Source organism: Lonchura striata, chromosome 4 (assembly GCF_050655825.1).
Source record: "Lonchura striata isolate lonStrDom1 chromosome 4, ASM5065582v1, whole genome shotgun sequence".
NCBI classification, from domain to species: Eukaryota; Metazoa; Chordata; class Aves; order Passeriformes; family Estrildidae; genus Lonchura; species Lonchura striata.
Window position 1 is genome coordinate 40,672,702 of NC_140706.1, and position 11,439 is coordinate 40,684,140.

Genomic DNA, 11,439 nt, shown 5'->3' on the forward strand with positions numbered 1-11,439 from the left:
GGCAATTTTAATCTGGAACTGAAGCACCCATGCATGAAGCTAATCAGGAGCAACTCCAAAACCCCAAAAACAAAAAGGAAAAATCCCATTTTCCTGGGAGTAGTCCCATACAGAACAACAACATGCTTTTCCAAAAACTTAACTGAATTACTGCTTCAATGTCAGATGCTGGAGAAACACCATAGGATCACAGTAAAACAACTGCAGAGAAATATGTTTCAGCAGGGTACTGAAATCAGCTTTCCTGTCTTACAAAGACACTTTATTTCTTTTGTGAATTATTTTCTTTCTAAGGAGTTTCCCTCAAAAGACAATTTCATTACATGCTCATTTTTGCATTTTAGAATTTTTTTCTAATTGAAAATCTACAAAAATAAGTTGGAAGGTTCAATGTCCCACCCACACTAAAAGACTTTTAACATTGTCTCAAGAGTAGTCCAATTGATTCAACATATCCTGCTGGTCATAAAGCTTTCAGCAGAATAAAGCAAAAAAAAAAAAAAAAAAAAAAAAAAAAAAGACATTCATTATTATAATCATCCTAGAAGATAGGGGGATGAACATGGAAAGGGTAGATGGGAAATTAAAGCCTGCCATGCCATAGAAGTCCATGAGCAAACTAATGAGCATAGGAAATTACAGGGTACTGCAGTGCATTTCTTTTCTGCCTTCCGGACTCTCAGACGTCAGACAATTAAATGCTTAACACAAAAGCCCAAGTTCTGTAGTCAGAAATCCAAAGGTTGATCGCATGTCCAAATGCAAGAAAAGCAGTTCCACCACAAAAAAATCCTTCCTACTGAGAACATAGTCCATAATTATAAAAGGTCCTTCAATTATTCACCATTAAAAATATATGCAGTTGTCTTTTTGCATATGTCCAATACTTATTGCCAGTAGTTGGAGGTTTGTATTAAGGCTGTTAAATCCATTTTCACATTCAGTGCACAAATATTCACATCTTTTGTTGCAGAGGGTTTTTTTTCATGATAAGGAGAGTTTCAAATTGTTTTGAGATAGGGTTATTTATCCCGTATTTTTCATTAGCTACATGATATAACACCCAGTATCCTATTAAGCAAAAATCAATCTTGTACTAATAAATAGATCAGCTACTAAATATGGTGGTATGTATTTTTAAACAACTACTTGTAGCAGAGATCAATTTTATGTAAGTTTATTCAAACATACAGTACTATAATGACTGGCAGATTTCAATTTTTTAAAAAAATATTTTTTAAAAATCAGGAATTGAGAAGGGAAAAACAAAGATACACACAAATGTCTTGGAATTAATAGTCAAAAAGTAACTCCTAGTTGATACAAAATTGTGATGGCAGAAGCACTCTAAAGGACATCAGGCTAAAGATCAACATCACAAAGAACAACTAAGGTGGCCAGGAAAAGAAGATCATGGTGTATCACTTAAAGTTGCCTTCCAAAAATAGTCAGTAGTTAGCTGTGCTTAGAGGATTCCCCAAGAGCTCTGAGAAAAGATTAAAATATGACAGTTCTCAGATACTTGTAGTGGTGGGTTTGAGGGGCTTTTTAAGTACTCTTAAAATAAGTTTCTGTAAAGCCTAGGTCCTGGTACTTCAACATCATAGCCACAGCTACACAGTATTCCTTCTCCAAATGCATTATTAGAATTGTTGTGATCATAAATCCTAACAATGTATACTTCGTAGCATACTGCTATTTATGGTAGATGAACACGTGGTGGACCAGACGTGTTAAATGGGGTAGGTATTCCAAATCATGAGCAAAAATGTTACAGTGACATAGAAGAGGCGCCTTTCATTAACTGATATGTTGTAATTGCTCCTATTAATACTTTAGGCTTTCCATCATGAACAAACTGTAAATTCAGCACCGGGATAAGGCAGAAGTGTGCCTGAGCTGATGAAGGGGTAACCCAGTAAGCCACCTCTGCACAATCACCTGTGATCATCTGTCTGCATCTGAAGCTGTAACAGCCACAACTGCTCACATTTATCCAACTTCTCAGACATAACTGTATTATAAAATGCAATGTCTTGCTTTTAAAACAAGATCTTGGAACAAACCTTCTTGTGCTGTCGGGAAGGAGCAGCCCAGCAATGAAATGGGGCTTTCAGCACTGTCCCGAGTGCTGAATGTCATCACACTCCACCCTCTGGTTTGGGCATTTTCTCCCTTGCCAGCCAAAACCAAACCAACCCCAAAACTACCCAGAAACACAAGCTCCAACCCTCATTAAAAAAAAAAAAAAAACCAGTTCCCAGGCCCAATTCAATCCCACCCCAGGCAGCAATACCCTCCTTTCAGAACTACCCAGAGCATCGGGGCCACTTCCACTTTGTAAACTGGAGCTCTCCAGAAGCCCACGATGCCAGGGGAGCCCCTGGCCACTCCTCCCGAACAGCCACCACTGAGCTGGGCTCAAGCAAGGAGCAGCTCCAGGCTGAGCTCCGGCTGATTGCCATGACAACTCCCAGCCAGAAACAAAAGGGACCTGCACGCCTTGAGAGCTGTGCTCTGCCAGAACTTACTACGAAAATATCTCAGTAGTACTATTATCAACAGAAAATGCAGTGACTTGTTTTCTGTGGCTGGCTTACAATCATTTTATATTGTTGGCTTACAACCAATCAAAGCAAAAACACAAAACAAACAAAACAAAAATAAAGTTCCCCTTTCCAACCACAAAGGCAACAGCGAGTATCCGCTGAAGTAAAATTGCACTATTTCTTTTTGTTTTTGAGAGTGGGTTTTTTTAAATGGGAAATAATGTTGCTCAGTTTCTTTGTATTTATGAATTAAAAAAAAAAGGCAGATAGACTAAAATCATAAGGAAGAGGGAGAAAATATTACATCACCATCTTGAAAGTTTATATCCCAATATATATCCTTTATATTCATGCTTTTAAAGAAAGCATTAAAATTCATTTAGACAGATAAAATTTTCCCAGAAGTTACACACACAAGATAGCCAAGAGTCATGTTCTTTTTCTTTGTTAGCAGATACATTTGCAACGTATTTCAAAGTATTGCTTCCAAGAGATATAAATCTTACTTGAAGCAACAACAGTAGGTCACATGAAAATTATTCCCAGGCTATCAGGCAAATGATCATACTGAAGTACATATTTGCATGTCAAATCATCTTCACCCAAAAATTAATCTCAAAGGCTACTGGTGGTCACATCCTTCCAGAGTTGGCATTACTCCTCTGTGTAAAGGAAGCAAACAGATAACTAACTAAAGTTCTAAGTACTTTCTACACAATATACATCAAGCCTGAATTTATTTCTTAGCTGAGATATTTTCTGAAAAAGAGATTGCATTTAATAACTCCAAGTTATTATCTTTTGGCATGTTTGAGGGGTTTTTCTTTCCTCTTCCTATAAGCAATGGTAGAATTCTGAGGGAAGTAATTTTCAGGCTTGTTTTTTTCATGTTTTACTCAGGTTAAATCAATTTCCATATTTCAGATGGGCTTACTGTGGACATTGCTCTGATCTGACTTCAGCACACGTTTTCACTCTTAGAACAGAACACCAATCACCTAAGAAATCTGCACTTCAAATTGGCAAACATCCACAGAGGTCAAGCTTCTGTAGGATCATGGTGGTGGTGAAGCATGGCCCCTCTCAGGCCACCACACTGCAACGCAAATGCAGCTCCAAGTGCCACAAAACCAGATGGAAAACACAAGCAAGTGCCCTTCCATTGCTGAATGGGTTGGACTTTCATAAATTCAGGCTTGATGATGATCCTGTGGAAAGTACTTTAGAACTTTAGCTGTTTGCTTGCCTCCTTTACACAGAGGAGTAATGCCAGCCCTGGCAGGATGTGACCACTGCTTTTGAGAAAAGATGCTCTCTTGGGCACTGGGAGAGCATCTGACACCTCAGTGAGCAAATCCTGCTTGGCACAGCTGCGTCCTCTGTGTCTCGGGCTTATGCTGTGACCCTTTAATAGTCCAACAAGCAGAGGTCAGGCAGGCACCCACAGACAGGACAGTGCACCAGTGCCAGGGCACGTGGGACCACCCTGGCTGAGTGGCAAAGCAGGCGGATGAGCTGGGCTCAGCCCTTCTGCTCTGCTGGTTAAGGTAAAGTGACACAGAGCAGCTGCAGCTTAAATTACTCATCCCTACCCTTAGAGGGAAGGAAGGACTTAAGTGTTTCAGTTCAGTCTTACCTGGCACAGCAGCCACAAGGGAAAACCATCGGGAACCACACGGAAGTTTAAAGAATACAAGAGAAATCACACAGTGAAACTTCACTCTGCCAGCCCCTAAAAAAATCCCATCTGGAGGGAACAGAATCTGGAACGACCCTTCTCAAATATCCCCCATTAGCAGCTCTAGATAGCTTTTTCTCAACTCTTTGAAATCCTTTTCAGCTCATCACACCTGCTGAAGGTATCCATCCGATCCAAATCCACTTCCATGCATCAGACAGCTCAACACCAAGACCTAACACCTATACCCTTTGTCAAATAGCCAGCTCCATGCCTCAAACACTGCATTTGTACCACAGATTACAGAGCTGGTCACACAGACATGATTTTCACTCACACAGAGGAGATCCTGAAGAGGCTGGAAGCTGTGATTTAAGCTGATCTGCCACATACTCTGTTCTCTGACTTGCCTGGCTCTGTATGTGTTTTTCATTAACTCTACCAACAACCGTAAAGAGACAGAGATATTGCTATATATGTTTTTGTGACCAAGTACTTCCTAGTTATGAACACAAGGCATGACAATAGCAGTGACTGCTCTTGGCTGGCATATAAACCATCTACTGCACTAGAGTTTCATTTCTACAAGCTGCTAGTGAGGTATGTGGCTATCATGTCACAGCTGATTTTTTTTTTTTTACTGAACTTTAAAAATGCCCCTCCATATGCTATACTCGTTTCTCTCCCCAGAAGCCCCAACAAAGATGGACATTTACAGTCAGCAAGTGGTGCAGCCTCCAAAGGACCAACAGTAAGTGTTGTGGGATTGAGAAACCAAGCACAGAGACACATGAAAACCCTGTCCACAGGATAACAGCAGGCAGCCTCTCAGAATCTTAATCTAACCCATATTAAAGGGAAAGAGGTTTTTCCAAAGTCTTTCCAGAGCAGGACCATATGCCACATGCTTTGCTCAGTGCAAGTTAAACACGTGTTAGAGATATAACACCGAATTCCTCTTGTATAATAACATACACACCCTTGGTTTCATAACAGAGTATTTTGGTCTAGTTCTTGAGCATCATTTTTTATAAACTTTTAAACCAGCTCTTGATACATGAAACTTATCAGTTGATTTGCAAACTAATTTAGACTGAGCATATGACAGCCATCCATTTACCCAATCTTAACAAGATACTGCTTATCAACTCCTGAGCAAAGGACATTTGTCCTTAAACCAAGTGCATACCTTCACAGCAGCTTAAAATAAAGTGTTGTCTCCAAAATCAGACGTTAAAGGTATGCACATTCCCCATCAGAGATTGCTTCTTATCTCCTGAGTCTAACGACTCACTCTTAACATTAAAAACAACCCCAAACAGAGCATGGCATCAGGTGAGGCAGGGCAGTGAAACATCACACCCCTCCCAGAGGCACTCAGATGGACAATAGGTGCAATCTCTGCCATCGGAACACCACATTCAGTGGCAAGAAGCTCTTGCAATTAGAAACCCAACTCTAAGCAGGTTTGAGCACCTCATCAGTATCTAAGCATTCCTAAGACTGTACTAATAAATATCACCAAAGTTAACTAGCTGCTTGCACGGCCCTAGAATGTCCTAAAACATGGAAGAAGCAAACACTTTTCCAGGTTTTTTCCCAATTTTGCTGCCAGAACACAGGAGCGACAAATGCAATTTCAAACAGCACCGATCCTTTCCTAAACATACAATGGCCTATCCTATGATTATAACAACAACAACAACAACAACAACAACAAAAGAGGGAGACCATGCAGAAATGCTGCCATCTCCTCCAGGAGCCAGGCAGTAGCCAGGAGCCTTACTCCAGGAACATCTGTTGGGATATGTGGATGCACCACGTTCACCAGTGACTGTGAGCTTTAGGCAAAGAGCAAGAGGGACTAGTGACAGTGACTAACAGCAGAGGACTCCCCCAAAGGCTGGCCATGGTGACTGAGGTGAATGGCTGCAGAGGGATGTGAAGGCAAGGCACAAGGACACCACACCTGTGGTGTTCAGCACAAGGAACTGAGATCCAGGCAGGTTTCTCATTAGCTCTGGCTTCCATGGCTGTCTGTTGGTACCAGTAGAGCTAATTACTGTTTCTGCTCTCTGCTCCCCAACCCCTCTTGGAAGGGCTCATTAGTCAGGAGTCAGGCAATACCCACAACAACCTCCACTACATCTAGACAGCACTTCTCTGCTGGAGAAATAAGCCACAGAACCCCGAAGAGTGAGATGCAGAAGGCAGATCCACAGGGAGTCAGCTTAGGAGCAACAGAACTGGATCAAAACTAGCTCTGTGGAAATCCAAGGTGCTTTCTGCATCCTGTTCACTACCCCCAAGTCCAAAAATAAAGCCCAGTAATTACACCATCCCTGCATCATCACAAGCTTTCCTCAGTGTGCCTGCTGCCTCTCAACTAAAGCATCCTGCAGGACCTGACCTCTCTTTGAAAAATCACAACAGCACCTGTAAACTGACAGGGAAGACTGTAAGTGTTGAGACTTTTTCCTTTGAAGACAACATTCTCAGTTAACACAGATGATGATCATTATTATTTCTAGTGTCACACATCAAGGAGTGGCTTGTCTGTCAGATTTTATCTATTTCATCTACAAGTGGTCAGCATTCAGATGAATTATCTAGTTTAAGAAATAGCAGTCAGACTGCAAACTTTACATCCACAACACAATACAAACAAGTGTTTTCAATTACTATAAAGTCATTGTTTCTATACACAAGACCCATGCACTACAGCTGAGAGCTTCTGACAAAATAAGATTTTACCTTATATTAGCCTGTCTGCCTTACCTCCCTCACTGCATGCTTAACCCATTTCAAAACTTTGATTTTTTTTCAGAAAGGTGAGAGGTTTTTGGCTCCTTTGTGAAACTATCAATTGCTGTAGACTGGCAAATACATCTACCATTTGCTTTTTCCTCATCCTTAATTCAAAGAAATTAATTTCTTGTATTTCTAGTGTGTTCCCTTCTGTAGTTTAAGTAATACTAGCATTTAGCCCTAACAGGCAGACACAGAGTTGATGGTCAGGACAGAAATGGATTAGAGGTCTCAAAGCAGCTGCTGGAGGCAAAACAGCCCTAAAGAAACTACCAGGGGAGGAAAGAACTTGTCACCTCTCTTGGCAGTCTCAGATACAAGAAAAAGTCTGAATGAATCCAGCAGCAGCTCCAAGACCCCACACATTTAATAGCAAGACAAATCCTGCAAAAACTGGTAAAAGTTCTACGGAGTTTCCAGCTGTACTTTTAACTAAAGCTTTTTGGCACTTGTGAAGGTACAAAGAGCAGCCAGGAGCTCCTAGAACAAGCGCATAAGCTGGATGTGTCCATGAAAACAACCAGCAATGCAAGAATTTTCTTGTAAATTTTGTAAATACTTTATATCTGTTCTCAAATAGGGGACCCTGCAGCTTCAGGGTTAGCTCAGCAGGTTAGAGCATGGTGCTAATAATGCCAAGGTTATGAGTTTGATCCCCATATGGGCCATTCACTTAAGAGTTGGACTCCGTTATCCTTTTCAGTTTCCTTCCAACTCAAAATATTTTGTGATTCCTTCCCTTCTGTGCTTTGAGTGCACCAAGGCTGCAGTGCTTATGCTTTATATTTATCTTCCCACAGCTGAATGGACTGAAAATAAGGCAAGATTCAGCTGTGGATCTCTGTCACAAGTAATAAATTTAAGCTACCTTCAGTTTGACTCCACTCTGGCCAAATACTATTTGCTCACTTAGATTTAATGCACACGGTGGCGCAAAGCCTGCCTTGCACACAGTTTGGGGAAACCTGCACTCATGAATGCCCTGCTAAATTAAAATTGTGCCCTGAAGGATTGGGAAGACCTTTTTGCAACCTCCCAGAGACTGCCTGATGATTGCAAGCTATGTACTGATACAGCACATGTACTAAGTGCTGTCTTCTGCCAGCTCTGCTCGGGTGGCTACTGTACAGATGAAAGACCATGTTGACAGACAGACACAGTTGTTCCTCCAGTTTCAACAGCAAGTTTTGCCAGAGGAGATTCCCCAGAGTTACAGTCATGATTTAGCTGGCTCTGTACAGTTGTCTAACCCAGGGGTCAAGGTCTGCAGTTTTTTTTACCATTGATTTGCACTTCTCTTTCTGCTTATTTTTTTCTTGTTTTGTTTTTAAGACTTAAGAGTTAATTTAAAAGTCAAGAACAGCAAATGCCTCAGTTTGTGTTTTGGGGATTTTTTTGGGGGAGAGGGTTAGTTATTGAAATAGTACATTTTCATTTTAGTATATGAAGAAATAATAGATTTCTAACCTTAAATTACAAACCAGTTTCCTTCCAATGATATTTTGATTTTCTTTCCCACGGCACATGACAATACTCTAAGCTCAAGATTTAATGCAAGAACACATACTCTCTGGAATTATTAACTTGCACTGTGAGCTTACAGAAGGTACCAGCTGAGTAAGAAGTAAGGGGGTGGCTATTTGAGGTTAGCTATTTACTAGGTTAAGGTTACAGTCACACACAGGGCACATATGGAACAGAGTTAGCCACAGAAGTATAGGAAAAGACCATGTGCCCTTTAGGGAACCAGCTGATAATTCCAATCAGTTCAGGCTCAACATGATATCCTTTACTGTATCATGGGGCTCGTGGAGGTGTTGGGCAGGGTGCCCCTTTGGGATCTGGGGGAATGGTCACAACTGTGAGGGCACAGGGAGGTGACAGGACAACGCCACTGTAAGAAAGCCTACAGCTTCCCTTGTTCTGCGCTTTCTGATTATCATTTTCTAGAATTCGTTTACTTCAAGGATATTAAGTGCTTCGGGAATTAACTACGTCATTTTGATATTTTAAACAGTGGAACAAAGGACTTTCTGAGAAGTAGCATTTTACAACAGATCTTTAGGCATTTCTCCTTTTGAAGCTTTGGCAATAGCTGATCACCTTGTGGCATTGGTATGGTCTCACTTGGTAACTGGGAATTTATCTAAGGCCAACTGGTCTTCATTTTGCTGTAAGTGATTTAGAATTTCCAAGGGACAGGGGAAGAGAAACAAATACTGCATTCGATACTGATCCAGAGACATAACCAAAGAAACAAGCACAAGTCACAGTAATGAACTAGTGGAGTTGCAGCACATCTGACTTCAGAAACTTTTGAAAAGTTTTTTATAATTATCTTCTTCATTCACTTATACCTACAAAGTCTTCAAATGGAAAGAAAACCTTTTGCAGAAGAAATTTTACTGGAATTATGAAGGTTTATCAGCAAAATAAAACCTGACCTTAAGCTTAAGATGCTGTCAAGAAAAATAAAAATTGAGTACTATGCTAACAGCCTTACAGAAACTGATGAAACTTGCAAACCTGATCCAAAAAAGTCAGGATATAATTCAGAAAAATGAGATAGTAAGAGCTGAAGTTCCTAAAAACCAGCCTTTCAAAGGTACATATCAAAAAAGTGAATCAAGTGAATATTTATTCTTTTGAAGAAAAAAGGCTTTTGTACACATCCTGTATATATCTCAATTTTTGTCACTTATGAGTCCACTAGCTAGTTTCAAACTTTTTTGACAGCATGGAAGATTTACAACAAAGAAAGAAATAATGAAGAAATTCATATAAATTGGAAGCAACAACCTTATAGGATGAGAATCATAAGGAAGGCACAAGTTAAGAACATCAAATACTTGAAAACACAAATATTTACACAGATTCTTAAACTCATGGACTAATTCTTTAAATATTAATAAAACCCAAACCTGTAAAGTACTTCATACCAACACAAATGACCTGAAACAAAAGATCAGCTTTTCCAACCTTTCTAAATTAAAGTTAATATTTAATACAGAGTTTTCCTTATTCCAGTAACTAAAAGTGAGTTCTAAGTTAGCAAATCAGGGCATCCTACTTGCTTTCAAGTTACGAATATACTTTTGCAAGTTACAAATAAAAGGTGACCTCAAGAAAAATGGAGCTTTGGTAGTTTTGAAGTAAACACAGCTTATCCAAATTCTCATATCTTATAAAAAAGCAATGCTTAGATCTCTGCTAGGTAACATTTTGCCCAACAAACAAGGAAAGGACTAGCCCAGGCTCTCACTGTTGGCTCTCATGGCAAGCTGGCAGAGGGCTCAGGCAAGGAGGAACTGGAGAAGCTGGAGCAGTTGGCAATGGAAGATCAGGAAGTCAGTATCTGGCTGTCTGACAAGACAATTTTCTGGCTGTAATCTCATTCTCTTAAGCAAATTAAAAGAACAAAAAATGCTCTCATTGCCCTTCTGGTTAAGAGTATTTCATTCACTTGAACAGCCTGCTGTTTGAATCCTTAATACGACTATTACCAAGAATAATTTTTATTTCTGACTCAAGCCAGCAGAAGAAAGTCTCGAGAATTCCCTCACAACACTGAGATGGCCCACATAAGTCCAACTTAACTCCCAGAAGGTGCTTTTTTGGTGAGTGCATGCCTTATTGAAAACAACAACATGCATCACATATGTAATAAGGGTTATGGGTGGACCATTTACACAATGAACACAATAATCCTGGCCAAGCAGCAGCACACAAAGCTTTTCTTCTATTCTTTATTCAGTTGATACTAAAAAGCACTCTAAAGTAGTCTGAAGCAATGGTAAAATGTTGAATATTCAATAATTGGAAGCAATAGTCTTGCAACAAAACATACACAAGACTTCCGAACCAGAAGTATTCTACTGCCTCTGGTGTCAACACTTTTCTCCAGAACACTGTATTAATAAAGGCCATGAAGAGGCAAATTAAAAAACCCCTTTTGGTAAGTATAAGCTCTTAGCAAGGAGAGAGCATGTGACTGTCTGAACACTGTTCAACAAGAATCTGGTTACTGCAGAAATACATTTTGACATTATTAAAGTTCCTGATTCTGCCTCGCCGTAGCTCACAGTTTACAAGCAACCATAGTGAAGTGTCAGAAGATGCAGTGCAGTGCCTGCAGTTTTTAAAATAAGTCTATATTTTTTTCTTTTAATATTTCCTACATGAACATTTCAACACCGAATCCCACAGTTAATATGGTTTTAGAAGGTTCTGCCTCAGGTCAGTATCTTGGAAAAAAACACTTAGATATTTATAAGCTTTTTATGCAACATGAAAAGCAAAAGTAACCAAATAATACATCTGGTTGTTTCCTACTCCCCATTACAACACTAGAAAAAAAAAAAAACACTAATTGTTTTGAGACCAAGCACAAAGATGTCCTAATTA

The 11,439-nt window shown here is 39.9% G+C and overlaps 1 protein-coding gene across 6 annotated transcripts in view; it reads right to left on the bottom strand.

The window, feature by feature from the left end:
- Positions 1-11,439, bottom strand: part of RAPGEF2 (Rap guanine nucleotide exchange factor 2) — a 182,998-nt gene that overhangs the window by 132,756 nt on the left and 38,803 nt on the right. The gene's annotated exons all lie outside the window — the stretch shown is intronic.